The sequence below is a fragment of the Rattus norvegicus genome, chromosome X (genome assembly GCF_021556685.1).
Source record: "Rattus norvegicus strain SHRSP/BbbUtx chromosome X, alternate assembly SHRSP_T2T, whole genome shotgun sequence".
In the NCBI taxonomy this organism is placed as follows: domain Eukaryota; kingdom Metazoa; phylum Chordata; class Mammalia; order Rodentia; family Muridae; genus Rattus; species Rattus norvegicus.
Genome location: NC_141554.1, coordinates 126,262,383 through 126,279,315, shown reverse-complemented (window position 1 = coordinate 126,279,315; position 16,933 = coordinate 126,262,383). Strand labels below are relative to the sequence as shown.

At 40.3% G+C, this 16,933-nt stretch overlaps 1 protein-coding gene across 1 annotated transcript in view; it reads right to left on the bottom strand.

Moving 5' to 3' along the window:
• 6030498E09Rikl (RIKEN cDNA 6030498E09 gene like) overlaps nt 1–16,339 on the bottom strand; it is a 195,621-nt gene extending 179,282 nt beyond the window's left edge. Inside the window, 1 exon segment of the mRNA NM_001109631.1 lies at nt 16,135–16,339. The gene's annotated coding sequence lies outside the window, so the exon portion shown is untranslated.
• Between the last annotated feature and the right edge of the window lie 594 nt (nt 16,340–16,933).

Here is a 16,933-nt window from a genome sequence, read left to right as displayed (position 1 = left end):
TATAAATACTAATAAATAATTTTGACAGTACACACAAATGTTATCATTAGTCATTGACCTAGTGGAGTTGCTAATGGATATGATTGAAAGAGGCTCTACTGCGAGCCATCTTTATAGCATGATAAATTCTTCCTTAGTGTAAACATTTATACAAATGGACTGTAATATGTTTGGTATTAATGTTTCTTACATTAGAACAAATCTATTTACATAAGATTGAGATTGTGCTTCGCTTCTATTACATCCACATTAGACTATAAATTCTTAAAGTAACATGGTGTGTGGCACTGCGAGTCAGGGTGCTGAATGATGTGTTTTAATTCTTCATCTGTACAAAAATGGCTACTTTTCATTGTTCTAATTTCCTCACATATATTAATACCATCTTGTCTAGTTAATATGGCTAATGAAAAAGATAAAAATGAAGCCTAATATGTGAAGATAAAGTTCTACAAATCATAAGGCAATGCAATAGGCAGAATTGTATGATGCTCTCCAGCCCCTCCCAAATTAAATTGGGAATTTTAACTGCACCTGAAGTCCGGACATTAGTATTTTGAATATTGGTTGGCAAGCATCATCATCATCATCACCATCATCACCACCATCATCACCATCACCATCACCATCATCACCATCATCACCATCATCATCACCACCACCACCACCACCATCATCATCATCATCTTAGCTTTGTATTGCTGAATAACCAAATTACCACAAACTTAGCAACATAAAACACTACATATGTCTAGGAACCCTGAACTCCTACATGTTTTATGATGTGAGGTTTGTTGTTTTTGGTCAGTAGTTCTGACCCATTTGCCAACCATGCATATAAACCTGCTAGATTAGGAGTTTGAAGATCTGGGATTAAAGCCTGCACTTTATGGGCTCTGCCCCGGGCACATCATTTCATCTCTCTTATTCTTGATTTTGCTCACTTGTAGGACACAGATAATAATCTGTATTTCACAGGATTGCATGGGGATGGAGGTGATGTGAAAATGTGTCCCTAAAAAAAATGCTAAGTGAATCTCAGAGAGTCAGAATACTATAACAGGGATAGGGGGGTGTATCAGCAATTTCTATACAGAATTGGGATCCATATGGTAGGAAGCCACAGATGATATTCTGGAAAGAAAGAAATTTGATCAAACTGGGATTTAAGTGCTAGTCCTCAGTTCAGTTCTGTAGTGAGTCTTCACTTGCAGTTTAAAGATCTTGTTCTCCGTTTGATGTTGGACTAAGTGCATTTTTCATTATGATATGGCTGGGGTGTTTGAACTCATAGACTCATGTGTACAAGCCTATGAAGGTCAGGGAGTGGAATATAGTGGATTGAACAGGTTTGGCCCCCATAGACTCAAGTGTTTGAATGCTTGGTCCACACAGAAGTAGCATTATTTCGAGATGTGACATTGTTGGAATAAGTGTAGCCTTATGGGAGGAAGTGTGTAACTGTGGAGGAAAGTTTTGACATCCTATGCTCAAGCTCTACCCAATACGGAAAAGAACTTCTGCTGGCTGCCTGCAGAAGAGAGTTTCCTACTGATTGCCTTTGGATCAAGATGTAGAACTCTCAGCTCCTTTTCCAGCACCATGTCTGCCTGGATGCTGCCATGCTTCCTGCCATGATGAAAATGGACTGAGCATCTGAAACTGTAAGCCAGCCAATTAAATGTTTGTCCTTGCTAAGAGCTACCCCGATCATAGTGTTTCTTCATAGCAATAAAACTCTAATTAAGACAGCAAAAAAAAATATCAATTGCTGGGCAGGAGAAATGGCTTAGAGGTACAAGTACATAGCGCTCTTGCAGAGGACCGAAGTTGGTTCTCAGTATCCACACTGGGAAACTCATAACCACGTATAATTCCACCTCCAAGGGATACACCACTTTCTTCTGGAATCTCTGGGCATTTGTACTCACATGTGCACTCACAAAGAGAGATAAACATATACACATAATTTAAAAATAAATAGACAAATAAATAAAATGTCAATTGCTCCTCACTCTACCAAGAGATTAGGGTTTAATTCACCTGCATTGTGGCTTAGTCACAGAACATCCTCTGAAAAACAGAGTATGTGTAAAAATCCCAAAGTATTGTACAGGAGAGAGGTTCCATAATTTACCTTTAAGTTCTTTGTAGGTAGTTTGGGTGACATATTCAACTAATACAAAACCTGACTAATAAGAGAAAAACTTTAAAATGTTAGTAATTATCCATGTACTGCAGAGATTATCCTGAGAGGTAAGTCCCACTTCTTAAGCAAAGAACGATAAATCTGTGAATTAACATGACAGTTTGATACACAGATGAAGGTAGTGAGTTCTGAAGATGCCACACAAGAAATATGGTGAGGTAACAGACATTAGTGGAAGATAAAACATACCTCAAGGAATTTCTTTATTCACATTCGCTGCAGCTTTAATGACCAGTATCTGGTGAAGAAGACCACCTCTCTCAAAAGAATTATGTCTTGATTCATATAGGAAAACACAAGCTAAATGGCCCTTTTTGAAGTTATTCTGCCTGAGATTATTTCCCCATGAAATCACCCATATGCTAATTTGGCATTGCTTAACTGCATCCATCAGAAAACTACAAAGTTTCTACCCTACAATAGCTAAGAATGTGTGTATCAAGAAAAAGTGGTACACAATTTTAAAGAGGCGTCAGATCATCTTGGATCCGGCAAGATTAAGAGTTTGGAATGAGAAAGAAGAGAGAGGGAGGGAGAGATGGAAAGAGACAAGGAGGGAGGGAGGGAGGGAGGGAGGGAGGGAGGGAGGGAGGGAGGGAGGGAGGGAGAAGACAGAGGTCTACAAGTGGGAAGATTGATTCTAAAATATATTAAAATAGTAAAACCCAAAAGATTTGGAGACTAACAGTGTCAAAGATGGAGGAGAGGACACATAAGTCTAACTATGGTGGTGGAGTATCCAGATTGACCATAGACTATACTGGGATACAGAAATATCTAGGTATAGCTAATAAATTAATGCAGCCAAGCATCAGTCTCCTGGGGACCCATGTTTAAAAAATGTGATTTACAGATATTGATATGAACTCTGTGTTCATATCTGGCCAATGAAAAATCTATTGTCCTTGAAAGGTCAGGTGTTCATCCTCAATTCACTAAGGAAAAACAGATCTGACACCTACTCAAAAAGGAAAAAATAGATGCTTTAAAAGAAATCTTAGTGACCAATAATAAATGGCTTACCAGTTTCTTCCTCAACTATATCATACTCTAGCATGAAAATTGGAGTGGACTGGGGAGGAACATGATGGCATGTGTCTACAATCCCAGTACCCAGGAACAGGAGCTAGGAGGACTGAAGCTTCAAGGCCAGCCTGGGCACTATCCTGTCTTAAAACTAAGTGAACATTGTCAAAAACTGAACGTTTCAGACAAAACTAAAGAAAGTGTGAGAAAAAGCACTTTACAGGCTATGATAACAGCTCCTCACAGCTACAGCGAGCCATGAACGCTGAAATTTCACAGTATGCCAGATCTGCCCTGAAGGAATGAATCATTCTTCAATCCACTTTTTTTTATCTAACCAAGAAATAACAAAAACAACCACCAGCAAACCAAATGAAAAAATACCTGGTCTTGTCAACAAAATTTCTTCTTCGGGGAATACAGACAGAAACACTCTCTCTCTCTCTCTCTCTCTCTCTCTCTCTCTCTCTCTCTCTCTCTCTCTCTCTCTCTCTCTCTCACACACACACACACACACACACACACACACACACACACACACATACTTAAATCCCTTACTTGCAACTTTCCAAAGTGAAAGAAATCTACAAACTTGCATTGTAGGAAACTTTCTTGTTTTTAATTAAATTCCGTTTTTAAAAAGTTAAAATATACCATTTTCAGTAAATATGAAAATACCATAGACATATATGTATTGCAAATAGAAGATTACATGTAATTATTACTTTTTCCCATTTGTCATTAATTTTTTAAAATGAAGTCTTCTGAAAGAAAGGAGGAGAAATGTAATTAATGTAATTCTGTAACAAGATAGTAATAAGGAGCTGGAGAGATGACTCAACCGCTATGAATATTTGCTGCTCTTGTAGAGGACCTGAGTTCAGCTCACAGAACCCACAGGGCCGCTTACAACCCTCCCTAGATGCAGTTCCACGTATTCTGGCTCCCTCTTCTGGCCATTATGGGTACTGCATGTGCATACAGACAAAACAGTAAAAATAAGTCTCTTTGAAAGGGGGTTAATACTAAATAACATCCTCTTTCTTTGGGACTCCAGGATTGTAATGTGAAAATTAGTTTGAAGACTTGCATTTCCATAAGTACAAACATATACAGGTAGTGTACACTTAGCTAGGAAACTGCATTCTGTAGTCATTTCAGTGTAAAGAGGCTTTGCCATACAAGTTTTAAATGAATAAAGGGTGAACTTACACCAGCTTGATTTATATAATCATGAATTGTCTGATGCTTAACTTGTGGATGATCACTATTATCAGCTATTCACTCACAATCTTAAAGACTTCATTTCCTATAAGAAGTTCTGAGTCTCAAAATTCTAAAGGAAACCCAGGAGAATTTGTGTTCTCAGGCTTTTAGGCACTATCTAAAAAGACACAATAAAGGTTATTCTTATGTTAAATGGTGCTTTATACAAACATCATAAGCTAAGTCCTTCTAGAACAAGAAGTTAGTCTTCTACAAATGAGGGTAACAATTCATTGTCCCATCGACATAAACCTGACAAATTTAAAGTCATGGCCAACCTGTCTATTCACTTGAATATTTTGGTAACAACTGAGAAAGGATTTGGGAGATGGGTTTTTATTTGCTTTTTGTTTGGGGACTTTTGTTTGTCTGTTTCCCGGGTTTGTTTTGTTTGCTTTGAGACAGGGTTTCTCTGTGTAGTCCTGACTGTCCTGGAACTCACTCTGGAGACCAGGCTGGTCTCAATCTCACAGAGATCCGCCTGTCTCTGCCTCCCGAGTGCTGGGATTAAAGGCATGTGCATTTCATGTGCCTGGCATGAAATGTTATTTTTATTATGTAAAAGTAGGAACTTTGTTACAATCCTACAATACAAAAATATCCCTAATAAGTTTTCTAAAAATTATTTACCTTCATCTATCTAAACGTTTGGCTGTTAGCTTTTGTTACTCCCAAAACTCTGTGTTAGTTTTTATTCATTCAGAATCCATATTTGTTTGACCTAAATAGCAATGGAGCTCACCTCACTGCTTTCTTGGAGGAAGATTTATTAAGCAAATAATAAGTAATGCATATAGCACTTTCCAATTTAGAAGTCATTCTTCACATACATCTAATTTTTATCTTTTTTTTTTCATGTTAATGCACTTTTTTTTTTTTTATTAACTTGAGTATTTCTTATATACATTTCGAGTGTTATTCCCTTTCCCGGTTTCCGGGCAAACATCCCCCTCCCCCCTCCCCTTCCTTATGGGTGTTCCCCTCCCAACCCTCCCCCCATTGCCGCCCTCCCCCCATAGACTAGTTCACTGTGGGTTCAGTCTTAGCAGGACCCAGGGCTTCCCCTTCCACTGGTGCTCTTACTAGGATATTCATTGCTACCTATGGGGTCAGAGTCCAGGGTCAGTCCATGTATAGTCTTTAGGTAGTGGCTTAGTCCCTGGAAGCTCTGGTTGCTTGGCATTGTTGTACTTTTGGGGTCTCGAGCCCCTTCAAGCTCTTCCAGTTCTTTCTCTGATTCCTTCAATAGGGGACCTATTCTCAGTTCAGTGGTTTGCTGCTGGCATTCGCCTCTATATTTGCTGTATTCTGGCTGTGTCTCTCAGGAGCGATCTACATCCGGCTCCTGTCGGTCTGCACTTCTTTGCTTCATCCATCTTGTCTAATTGGGTGGCTGTATATGTATGGGCCACATGTGGGGCAGGCTCTGAATGGGTGTTCCTTCAGTCTCTGTTTTAATCTTTGCCTCTCCCTTCCCTGCCAAGGGTATTCTTTTTCCTCATTTAAAGAAGGAGTGAAGCATTCACATTTTGATCATCCGTCTTGAGTTTCCTTTGTTCTAGGGATCTAGGGTAATTCAAGCATTTGGGCTAATAGCCACTTATCAATGAGTGCATACCATGTATGTCTTTCTGTGATTGGGTTAGCTCACTCAGGATGATATTTTCCAGTTCCAACCATTTGCCTACGAATTTCATAAAGTCGTTGTTTTTGATAGCTGAGTAATATTCCATTGTGTAGATGTACCACATTTTCTGTATTCATTCCTCTGTTGAAGGGCATCTGGGTTCTTTCCAGCTTCTGGCTATTATAAATAAGGCTGCGATGAACATAGTGGAGCACGTGTCTCTTTTATATGTTGAGGCATCTTTTGGGTATATGCCCAAGAGAGGTATAGCTGGATCATCAGGCAGTTCAATGTCCAATTTTCTGAGGAACCTCCAGACTGATTTCCAGAATGGTTTTACCAGTCTGCAATCCCACCAACAATGGAGGAGTGTTCCTCTTTCTCCACATCCTCGCCAGCATCTGCTGTCACCTGAGTTTTTGATCTTAGCCAATCGCACTGGTGTGAGGTGAAATCTCAGGGTTGTTTTGATTTGCATTTCCCTTATGACTAAAGATGTTGAACATTTCTTTAGGTGTTTCTCAGCCATTCGGCATTCCTCAGCTGTGAATTCTTTGTTTAGCTCTGAACCCCATTTTTTAATAGGGTTATTTGTTTCCCTGCGGTCTAACTTCTTGAGTTCTTTGTATATTTTGGAAATAAGGCCTCTATCTGTTGTAGGATTGGTAAAGATCTTTTCCCAATCTGTTGGTTGCCGTTTTGTCCTAACCACAGTGTCCTTTGCCTTACAGAAGCTTTGCAGTTTTATGAGATCCCATTTGTCGATTCTTGATCTTAGAGCATAAGCCATTGGTGTTTTGTTCAGGAAATTTTTTCCAGTGCCCATGTGTTCCAGATGCTTCCCTAGTTTTTCTTCTATTAGTTTGAGTGTATCTGGTTTGATGTGGAGGTCCTTGATCCACTTGGACTTAAGCTTTGTACAGGGTGATAAGCATGGATCGATCTGCATTCTTCTACATGTTGCCCTCCAGTTGAACCAGCACCATTTGCTGAAAATACTATCTTTTTTCCATTGGATGGTTTTGGCTCCTTTGTCAAAAATCAAGTGACCATAGGTGTGTGGGTTCATTTCTGGGTCTTCAATTCTATTCCATTGGTCTATCTGTCTGTCTCTGTACCAATACCATGCAGTTTTTATCACTATTGCTCTGTAATACTGCTTGAGTTCAGGGATAGTGATTCCCCCTGACGTCCTTTTATTGTTGAGGATAGCTTTAGCTATCCTGGGTTTTTTGTTATTCCAGATGAATTTGCAAATTGTTCTGTCTAACTCTTTGAAGAATTGGATTGGTATTTTGATGGGGATTGCATTGAATCTGTAGATTGCTTTTGGTAAAATGGCCATTTTTACCATATTAATCCTGCCAATCCATGAGCATGGGAGATCTTTCCATCTTCTGAGGTCTTCTTCAATTTCTTTCCTCAGTGTCTTGAAGTTCTTATTGTACAGATCTTTTACTTGCTTGGTTAAAGTCACACCGAGGTACTTTATATTATTTGGGTCTATTATGAAGGGTGTCGTTTCCCTAATTTCTTTCTCGGCTTGTTTCTCTTTTGTATAGAGGAAGGCAACTGATATATTTGAGTTAATTTTATACCCAGCCACTTTGCTGAAGTTGTTTATCAGCTTTAGTAGTTCTCTGGTGGAACTTTTGGGATCACTTAAATATACTATCATGTCATCTGCAAATAGTGATATTTTGACCTCTTCTTTTCCGATCTGTATCCCTTTGATCTCCTTTTGTTGTCTGATTGCTCTGGCTAGAACTTCAAGAACTATATTGAATAAGTAGGGAGAGAGTGGGCAGCCTTGTCTAGTCCCGGGTTTTAGTGGGATTGCTTCAAGTTTCTCTCCATTTAGTTTAATGTTAGCAACTGGTTTGCTGTATATGGCTTTTACTATGTTTAGGTATGGGCCTTGAATTCCTATTCTTTCCAGGACTTTTATCATGAAGGGGTGTTGAATTTTGTCAAATGCTTTCTCAGCATCTAATGAAATGATCATGTGGTTCTGTTCTTTCAGTTTGTTTATATAATGGATCACGTTGATGGTTTTCCGTATATTAAACCATCCCTGCATGCCTGGGATGAAGCCTACTTGATCATGGTGGATGATTGTTTTGATGTGCTCTTGAATTCGGTTTGCCAGAATTTTATTGAGTATTTTTGCGTCGATATTCATAAGGGAAATTGGTCTGAAGTTCTCTTTCTTTGTTGTGTCTTTGTGTGGTTTAGGTATAAGAGTAATTGTGGCTTCGTAGAAGGAATTCGGTAGGGCTCCATCTGTTTCAATTTTGTGGAATAGTTTGGATAATATTGGTATGAGGTCTTCTATGAAGGTTTGATAGAATTCTGCACTAAACCCGTCTGGACCTGGGCTCTTTTTGGTTGGGAGACCTTTAATGACTGCTTCTATTTCCTTAGGAGTTATGGGGTTGTTTAACTGGTTTATCTGTTCCTGATTTAACTTCGATACCTGGTATCTGTCTAGGAAATTGTCCATTTCCTGAAGATTTTCAAATTTTGTTGAATATAGGTTTTTATAGTAAGATCTGATGATTTTTTGAATTTCCTCTGAATCTGTAGTTATGTCTCCCTTTTCATTTCTGATTTTGTTAATTTGGACGCACTCTCTGTGTCCTCTCGTTAGTCTGGCTAAGGGTTTATCTATCTTGTTGATTTTCGCAAAGAACCAGCTTTTGGTTCTGTTGATTCTTTCTATGGTCCTTTTTGTTTCTACTTGGTTGATTTCAGCTCTGAGTTTGATTATTTCCTGCCTTCTACTCCTCCTGGGTGTATTTGCTTCTTTTCGTTCTAGAGCTTTTAGGTGTGGTGTCAAGCTGCTGACATATGCTCTTTCCTGTTTCTTTCTGCAGGCACTCAGCGCTATGAGTTTTCCTCTTAGCACAGCTTTCATTGTGTCCCATAAGTTTGAGTATGTTGTATCTTCATTTTCATTAAATTCTAAAAAGTTTTTAATTTCTTTCTTTATTTCTTCCTTGACCAGGTTATCATTGAGTAGAGCATTGTTCAATTTCCACGTATATGTGGGCATTCTTCCCTTATTGTTATTGAAGACCAGTTTTAGGCCGTGGTGGTCCGATAGCACGCATGGGATTATTTCTATCTTTCTGTACCTGTTGAGGCCCGTTTTTTGACCAATTATATGGTCAATTTTGGAGAAAGTACCATGAGGAGCTGAGAAGAAGGTATATCCTTTTGCTTTAGGATAGAATGTTCTATAAATATCCGTTAAGTCCATTTGGCTCATGACTTCTCTTAGTCTGTCGACATCACTGTTTAATTTCTGTTTCCATGATCTGTCCATTGATGAGAGTGGGGTGTTGAAATCTCCCACTATTATTGTGTGAGGTGCAATGTGTGTTTTGAGCTTTAGTAAGGTTTCTTTTACATATGTAGGTGCCCTTGTATTTGGGGCATAGATATTTAGGATTGAGAGTTCATCTTGGTTGATTTTTCCTTTGATGAATATGAAGTGTCCTTCCTTATCTTTTTTGATGACTTTTAGTTGGAAATTATTTTATTTGATATTAGAATGGCTACTCCAGCTTGCTTCTTCTGACCATTTGCTTGGAAAGTTGTTTTCCAGCCTTTCACTCTGAGGTAGTGTCTGTCTTTGTCTCTGAGGTGTGTTTCCTGTAGGCAGCAGAATGCAGGGTCCTCGTTGCGTATCCAGTTTGTTAATCTATGTCTTTTTATTGGGGAGTTGAGGCCATTGATATTGAGAGATATTAAGGAATAGTGATTATTGCTTCCCGTTATATTCATATTTGATGTGAGGTTATGTTTGTGTGCTTTCATTCTCTTTGTTTTGTTGCCAAGACGATTAGTTTCTTGCTTCTTCTAGGGTATAGCTTGCCTCCTTATGTTGGGCTTTACCATTTATTATCCTTTGTAGTGCTGGATTTGTAGAAAGATATTGTGTAAATTTGGTTTTGTCATGGAATATCTTGGTTTCTCCATCAATGTTAATTGAGAGTTTTGCTGGATACAGTAATCTGGGCTGGCATTTGTGTTCTCTTAGGGTCTGTATAACATCAGTCCAGGATCTTCTGGCCTTCATAGTTTCTGGCGAGAAGTCTGGTGTGATTCTGATAGGTCTCCCTTTATATGTTACTTGACCTTTTTCCCTTACTGCTTTTAATATTCTTTCTTTATTTTGTGCGTTTGGTGTTTTGACAATTATGTGACGGGAGGTGTTTCTTTTCTGGTCCAATCTATTTGGAGTTCTGTAGGCTTCCTGTATGTCTATGGGTATCTCTTTTTTTAGGTTAGGGAAGTTTTCTTCTATGATTTTGTTGAAGATATTTACTGGTCCTTTGAGCTGGGAGTCTTCACTCTCTTCTATACCTATTATCCTTAGGTTTGATCTTCTCATTGAGTCCTGGATTTCCTGTATGTTTTGGACCAGTAGCTTTTTCCGCTTTACATTATCTTTGACAGTTGAGTCAATGATTTCTATGGAATCTTCTGCTCCTGAGATTCTCTCTTCCATCTCTTGTATTCTGTTGGTGAAGCTTGTATCTACAGCTCCTTGTCTCTTCTTTTGGTTTTCTATATCCAGGGTTGTTTCCATGTGTTCTTTCTTGATTGCTTCTATTTCCATTTTTAATTCCTTCAACTGTTTGATTGTGTTTTCCTGGAATTCTTTCAGGGGTTTTTGCGATTCCTCTCTGTAGGCTTTTACTTGTTTATTAATGTTTTCCTGTGCTTCCCTAAGTGTGTTCAGGTCTTTCCTGAAGTCCTCCAGCATCATGATCAAATATGATTTTGAAACTAGATCTTGCTTTTCTGGTGTGTTTGGATATTCCATGTTTGTTTTGGTGGGAGAATTGGGCTCCGATGATGCCATGTAGTCTTGGTTTCTGTTGCTTGGGTTCCTGCGCTTGCCTCTCGCCATCAGATTATCTCTAGTGTTACTTTGTTCTGCTATTTCTGACAGTGGCTAGACTGTCCTATAAGCCTGTGTGTCAGGAGTGCTGTAGACCTGTTTTCCTCTCTTTCAGTCAGTTATGGGGACAGAGTGTTCTGCTTTCGGGCGTGTAGTTTTTCCTCTCTACAGGTCTTCAGCTGTTCCTGTGGGCCTGTGTCTTGAGTTCACCAGGCAGCTTTCTTGCAGCAGAAAATTTGGTCTTACCTGTGGTCCCGAGGCTCAGGTTTGCTCGTGGGGTGCTGTCCAAGGGCTCTCTGCAGCGGCAGCAACCAGGAAGACCTGTGCCGCCCCTTCCGGGAGCTTCAGTGCACCAGGGTTCCAGATGGTCTTTGGCTTTTTCCTCTGGCGTCCGAGATGTGTGTGCAGGGAGCAGTCTCTTCTGGTTTCCCAGGCCTGTCTGCCTCTCTGAAGGTTTAGCTCTCCCTCCCACGGGATTTGGGTGCAGAGAACTGTTTATCCGGTCTGTTTCCTTCAGGTTCCGGCGGTGTCTGTGGCAGGGGTCCTGCCGCTCCTGGGCCCTCCCCCACGGGAGCCCAGAGGCCTTATACAGTTTCCTCTTGGGCCAGGGATGTGGGCAGGGGTGAGCAGTGTTGGTGGTCTCTTCCGCTCTGCAGCCTCAGGAGTGCCCACCTGACCAGGCGGTTGGGTCTCTCTCTCACCGGGTCTGGGAGCAGAGAGCTGCTGCGGTAATTTTTATCTTTATAACAACACTATGATATAGACATTTTGTCCTTACTACACAGACGAGAAAACCAGAGCTCAAAAAGCTCGGGTGACTTTCTCAAGGTGACACAAATTGAGTTGCAAGTGAAGGTAGCTCATTCTAGTTTATTGTTATGAACAACAGAAGGATTTAGAATCTATTGGCCAAAGGTATGTAACCCATGCTCGCTTAACTATTTTACACGTATTATCATATTTAATTTACATAATCAGCCTATACATTTATCATTCTCACTTCATAGATGAAAATATTTTACCTCACATAGCTAAAGTGCCTTGTGGAAGACCACACAGCTAATAAATAATGTTGGAGTAAATTTAAGCTAAGAAAACAAACTATATTTTAGAATTTTAGAAAATTAACTTATGCAAACAAATATTTATCAAGAGGATTCTTGATCCTGCTATAGCGATTCGTGCACTTCCATGCTTATTCCGGCTCTTTTCACAACAGCAAGAAAATGAAATTATAGAGAGATCAACAGATAAATGGATAATAAATGTGATATATATATAATGAAATTTTATTCAGCTGTAAAGAAAAATGAATTATGAAATTTACAAGAAAATGAATAGAACTAAAAAAGTATTATGCTGAGGTACCCCAGTTTCAGAAAGCCAAGAACCATGGGTGGATCCTAGATTATAAGTTTTCCTTTTATTGAAGACAGATTTTTTTCACATATGTTTCCTGACGACCCTTCTCTCTACTCCTTTCCATTCCTCCCCACTTCCCTTCCACCTAGACCCACCACCTTTCTGACTCTCATTGGAAAACAAACAGGCTTCTAATGGGTGGGAATAAAAGAAGATATAAAATAAGACAAAAATTAACTCATTGCAGTCAAACAAACAAAAAAAAACAAATAGAAGGGAAAGAGCCCAAGAGAAAGCATAAGAAATAGCCCCACTCATTGACACACTTGGAATTTCATAAAAACACTACACTGGTCATGCTGCCTTCCCTCTCTGTGCACTCATGAGTTTTGATCATATTGATTTACAGGGCCTTGTTTTCCCAGTGTCCTCCATTTCCTCTGGCTGTTACACTCTTTCTGCCTGCTCTTTTGTGGGGTCTCCTGAGCCCTGAGAAGAGAAGTTTAATACAGACATCCCATTTAGGGCTGAGTCTTCCAATCTCTGTCCCTGTCTGTATAATGTTTGGCTGTGGGTCTCTATATTTGTTCCCATTTGCTTCAGGAAGACTAGATTCTAATATATATATAGAGAGAGGGGGGGGTATGTGGAGAGGACAAGAAATTAGAAAGGAACATATGAGAGGGGAAATAGGGTATTTAAAGGATGGCTGGAGAAGGTAGTGTGACTTTAAAGTAAAAAGAGGAATAGCACGCGTGGAAGGATTCAAGAGGTTGGAGGGGGAGAATCCACTGAAACCAAGTATGGGTGAAAGGGCCCTAAAGAAATCTGTTTCTTCCCATGTTGACTTAACAATAAAAGAATTTTTTATTTGAGAGCATTGTAGTTGGAATGTTATTGATAGTCAAAGTAACCATGAACAACCAATAAATTTTAATCACCTTTTCAGATTTCTCTATTGTAGATTTGGGGATTTTAAGAAGATGAGAAATGTATCTAAATGTATTGTTGTTTGCTGCTGCTGCTGCTGCTGCTGCTGCTGCTGCTGCTGCTGCTGCTGCTGCTGCTGTAACTTTTCGAGACAGAGTTTCTCTACACATCCGTGACTTTCCTGAAATTTACTCTGTCGACCAGAGATTTGTCTGTCTCTGACTCTCAAACTCTGGGATTAAAAGTGTGGCTGTCATGGCCAACCTCCAAATGTATATCTTGAGAACAGTATTGTTGTAGTGGATTTGGTTTGCTTTTCCTTATAACTTTTATATCAAAATTTCAAACTGCATAAGCAAGAAGGTGTGAGCTTTTGTATGTAATCAAGAGGTAGCAAAAGTTATCAATACTATAGCTGATTCTCTTCTCCAATATTTATATACATGGATGGAGAGAGACAGAAAGACAAAGAGACAGCTAGAGATACAGAGATGGGGGAGAAAGAGAGAGAGCTACAGATCTGAGCTTTAAAATTCTCAACGAGAGACCAGTGAGATGGCTCATTAAGTAAAAAGAAGTGTAAGGACCTGAGCTGGAATCCCCAAAATGTATATGTAAAAGTATCTGTAAAGGTTCCCACCAACATCTAATGGTGGTACAGAGACCCACAGCCAAACATTTGGTACTGAGAGAGCCCAAATTGGAGTGCTGCATCAGGTCCTTCTCCTTGGAGCTCAGGGAAGCCCCTGGGAGAGCAGGAAGAAGAACTGTAGGAATAAGAGGGGATGGAACACCACAGCAGGAGAAGGTGCCCATGGACATCAACTAAGCAGGGCTCACAGGGGCTCATGGAGACTGAAGTGGCACCCCCAGAGCCTTCAGGGCACCAGATCCTCTACATATATTTTGGGATTGTTAGCTTGGTGCTATCGTGGGACTCCAAATTCTTTTGCTGCTCTTGGGATCTGTAAGGGTTTGCTAGACCCAGGGAGTGGGACTATTTGAAGGTGTGGGTCTGTTGCAGTAAATGTGGCCTTGTTTGAGTAGGTGTGTCACTGTGGGTATGAGCTTTAATACCCTTTTCCTAGCTGCCTGGAAGCCAGTATTCTGCTAGCAGCCTTCAGATGAAGATGTAGATCTCTCAGCTCCTCCTGTGCCATGCCTGCCTGGATGCTGCCATGCTCCTGCCCTGATGATAATGGACTGAACCTCTGAACCTGTAAGCCAGCCCCAGTTGAATGTTGTCCTTTATAAGACTTGCCTTGGTCATGGTGTCTGTTCACAGCAGTAAAACCATAACCAAAACAGTATCCTTATGCTCCTATTGGGTTGCCTCCTCACCTGGCCTTGACTTGAGGACATGTGTCTAGTCTTTTTGTATCTTGTTATGCAGTCTTCAATTGATAACCCTGAGAGGCCTGTTCTTTTCTCAAGGGAAAGGAGGAGGAGTGGATCTGGGGGAGAGGAAGGGTGGGGACAGGGCTTAGAGGAGTGGAAGGAGGGCAAAGTTGAAGGCTTCTGGTGGCTGGAGACTACATTTAGGAACTATCCACTGGGAGTTTGACCATGCTCCAATGAGTATATGGGCAAGATAAATTAGAATTGATGTATTTTTACTTCTTTTAGGGGAGAGGACACAAAGATGGGGATGGGAAGTGAGTGTGATCAGGGTACATTGTGTAAAATTCCCAAATAATCAATAAAAATATTGTTATTAAAAATAAAGAAAAAACAACAACAATAAACAGGACCTACCTATTTGATGTTTTAAGAGATTAAATAAAATACTTCAGCACTTTTTAAAAAGTGTCTGTAGTCCCAGGCCTCATAGTAGGAGACAGTGGGTTGAGATAAGAACCAACACCTGCTGGGGTAAAACAACTAAGAGACACTGAGTCAAATCAGGTGGAGGCTGACCTCCAGCCTCCCTACAGGCACAGTGAAGCACATGCTCCCACATTCACACAGCAAAACATACATCTTACCCAAGCAAACAGAATTCACATCAATACTGATAGGATGATACACACAGTTATAGAGCTAGGCAATGATAGAGTGATGCACAAGGTTATAAAGCTAGGCAATGATAGAATGATGCACACAGTTATAGAGCTAGGCAATGATGGTAAGTCCTATTAAGTATCCACCCCACTCCCAGCACAGGAAAAACCATAGGCACCATGTTATACAGGAAGTGGGACCCAGCTTGATTCCTTTCAGGAAACTGTTAATAACACTTTGGCTGGAACCTGAGACTATGATTTCCTTGAGTCTGATTTTCAAATAAAGACCTAAGGAAACATGAAGGAGAGCAATGAGATGAAGACATGATCAAGCAGAATCCCTTGAGTGTCACTACATACCAAGGCATGTACAGAAGGCAGTAAAAAATGCTTCTCCCTTCCTCCATCCCCTTCACTGCAGATGGAAAATACACAGTGCTAAGCCTGTATATCTGTCCTAGCAGGTAGGGAACTGATGCCATTTACCCTTACATTGCATAGCAAAAAAAAAGTGTTTTCCCATTGTAAACTCCCAGAACTGAGCTAAACTTCAGATAGAAAATCCTTCAAGCTGCCAGAGTTACCTACTATGCACATGGAAGGATGTTAAGAGACCAGATACACGAGTCACAAAGATGTGCTATTCAAATCCAACTTTGAAGAATAACGTCCACCCAGCTGTGGGACAACATGGAGTTTTCAGTTCATTTAAGGTCTGCCTCAGTTGCAAAGAACTGCCTCAACTGAGCTCATGCCCCACCTAGGGTGGCCAGAATCCAAAGACTGAACAAAGACTTACCCAAGACAGCTCTGATGAACAGTGCTTGCTCCACAGTCTATTTGCTAAGCCGGCCAAGCTTCTTCCTCTGCTTGATCCTGCTTCCTCTCCTTTGGGTTCTGTGGTGTTGAGTTCCTAGATATCAACTGCTGTCTCAGCACCTGCTCTCTGACAAGCCCGACTTATCGGCGCAGATAAGGCCTGTTCAGCGACAGAACCAAGTATGCTGGGAAGAGAAAAGGGCACGTGATTTCAGCTTGGATGATCCCCAAGTGGCAGAAGTTTGATTTACTCTGGCCATAATACACTGACACCGAGAACAACATAGCATTGTTCAGTCTCCTGAGAGTGAAGGAAAACCTGATGGCAAAAGGGCAAGGCAGCAAGGGAGATCAGGTCCTTGGGAAGAAGTAGCCAACAATGTAACGGACTACTTAAAAGAATTACAGTGGGGGTTGGGGATTTGGCTCAGTGGTAGAGCGCTTGCCTAGCAAGCGCAAGGCCCTGGGTTCGATCCCCAGCTCCGGAAAAAAAAAAAAAAAAAGAATTACAGTGCATCATTGTACTACAATAATCCATAGCTTTATAAAAGAAAGAGATAAAGTGCATTGGCTATATGAGAGAATGTCCAAAATATGTAGTCTGAATTTTATAAAGAAAATTTGGGGCTGGATTTTATTTGACCTGACCCCCTTTTGTAAAGTTAACACAATATGATATTTTAAATAAATTTGAATTTTTTAATATGAAATATGTTTTCAGCCTGGGCTTATGTACTGTTAAATACTGCAAGTCTCCCTAAATTTAAATGCCACCATGG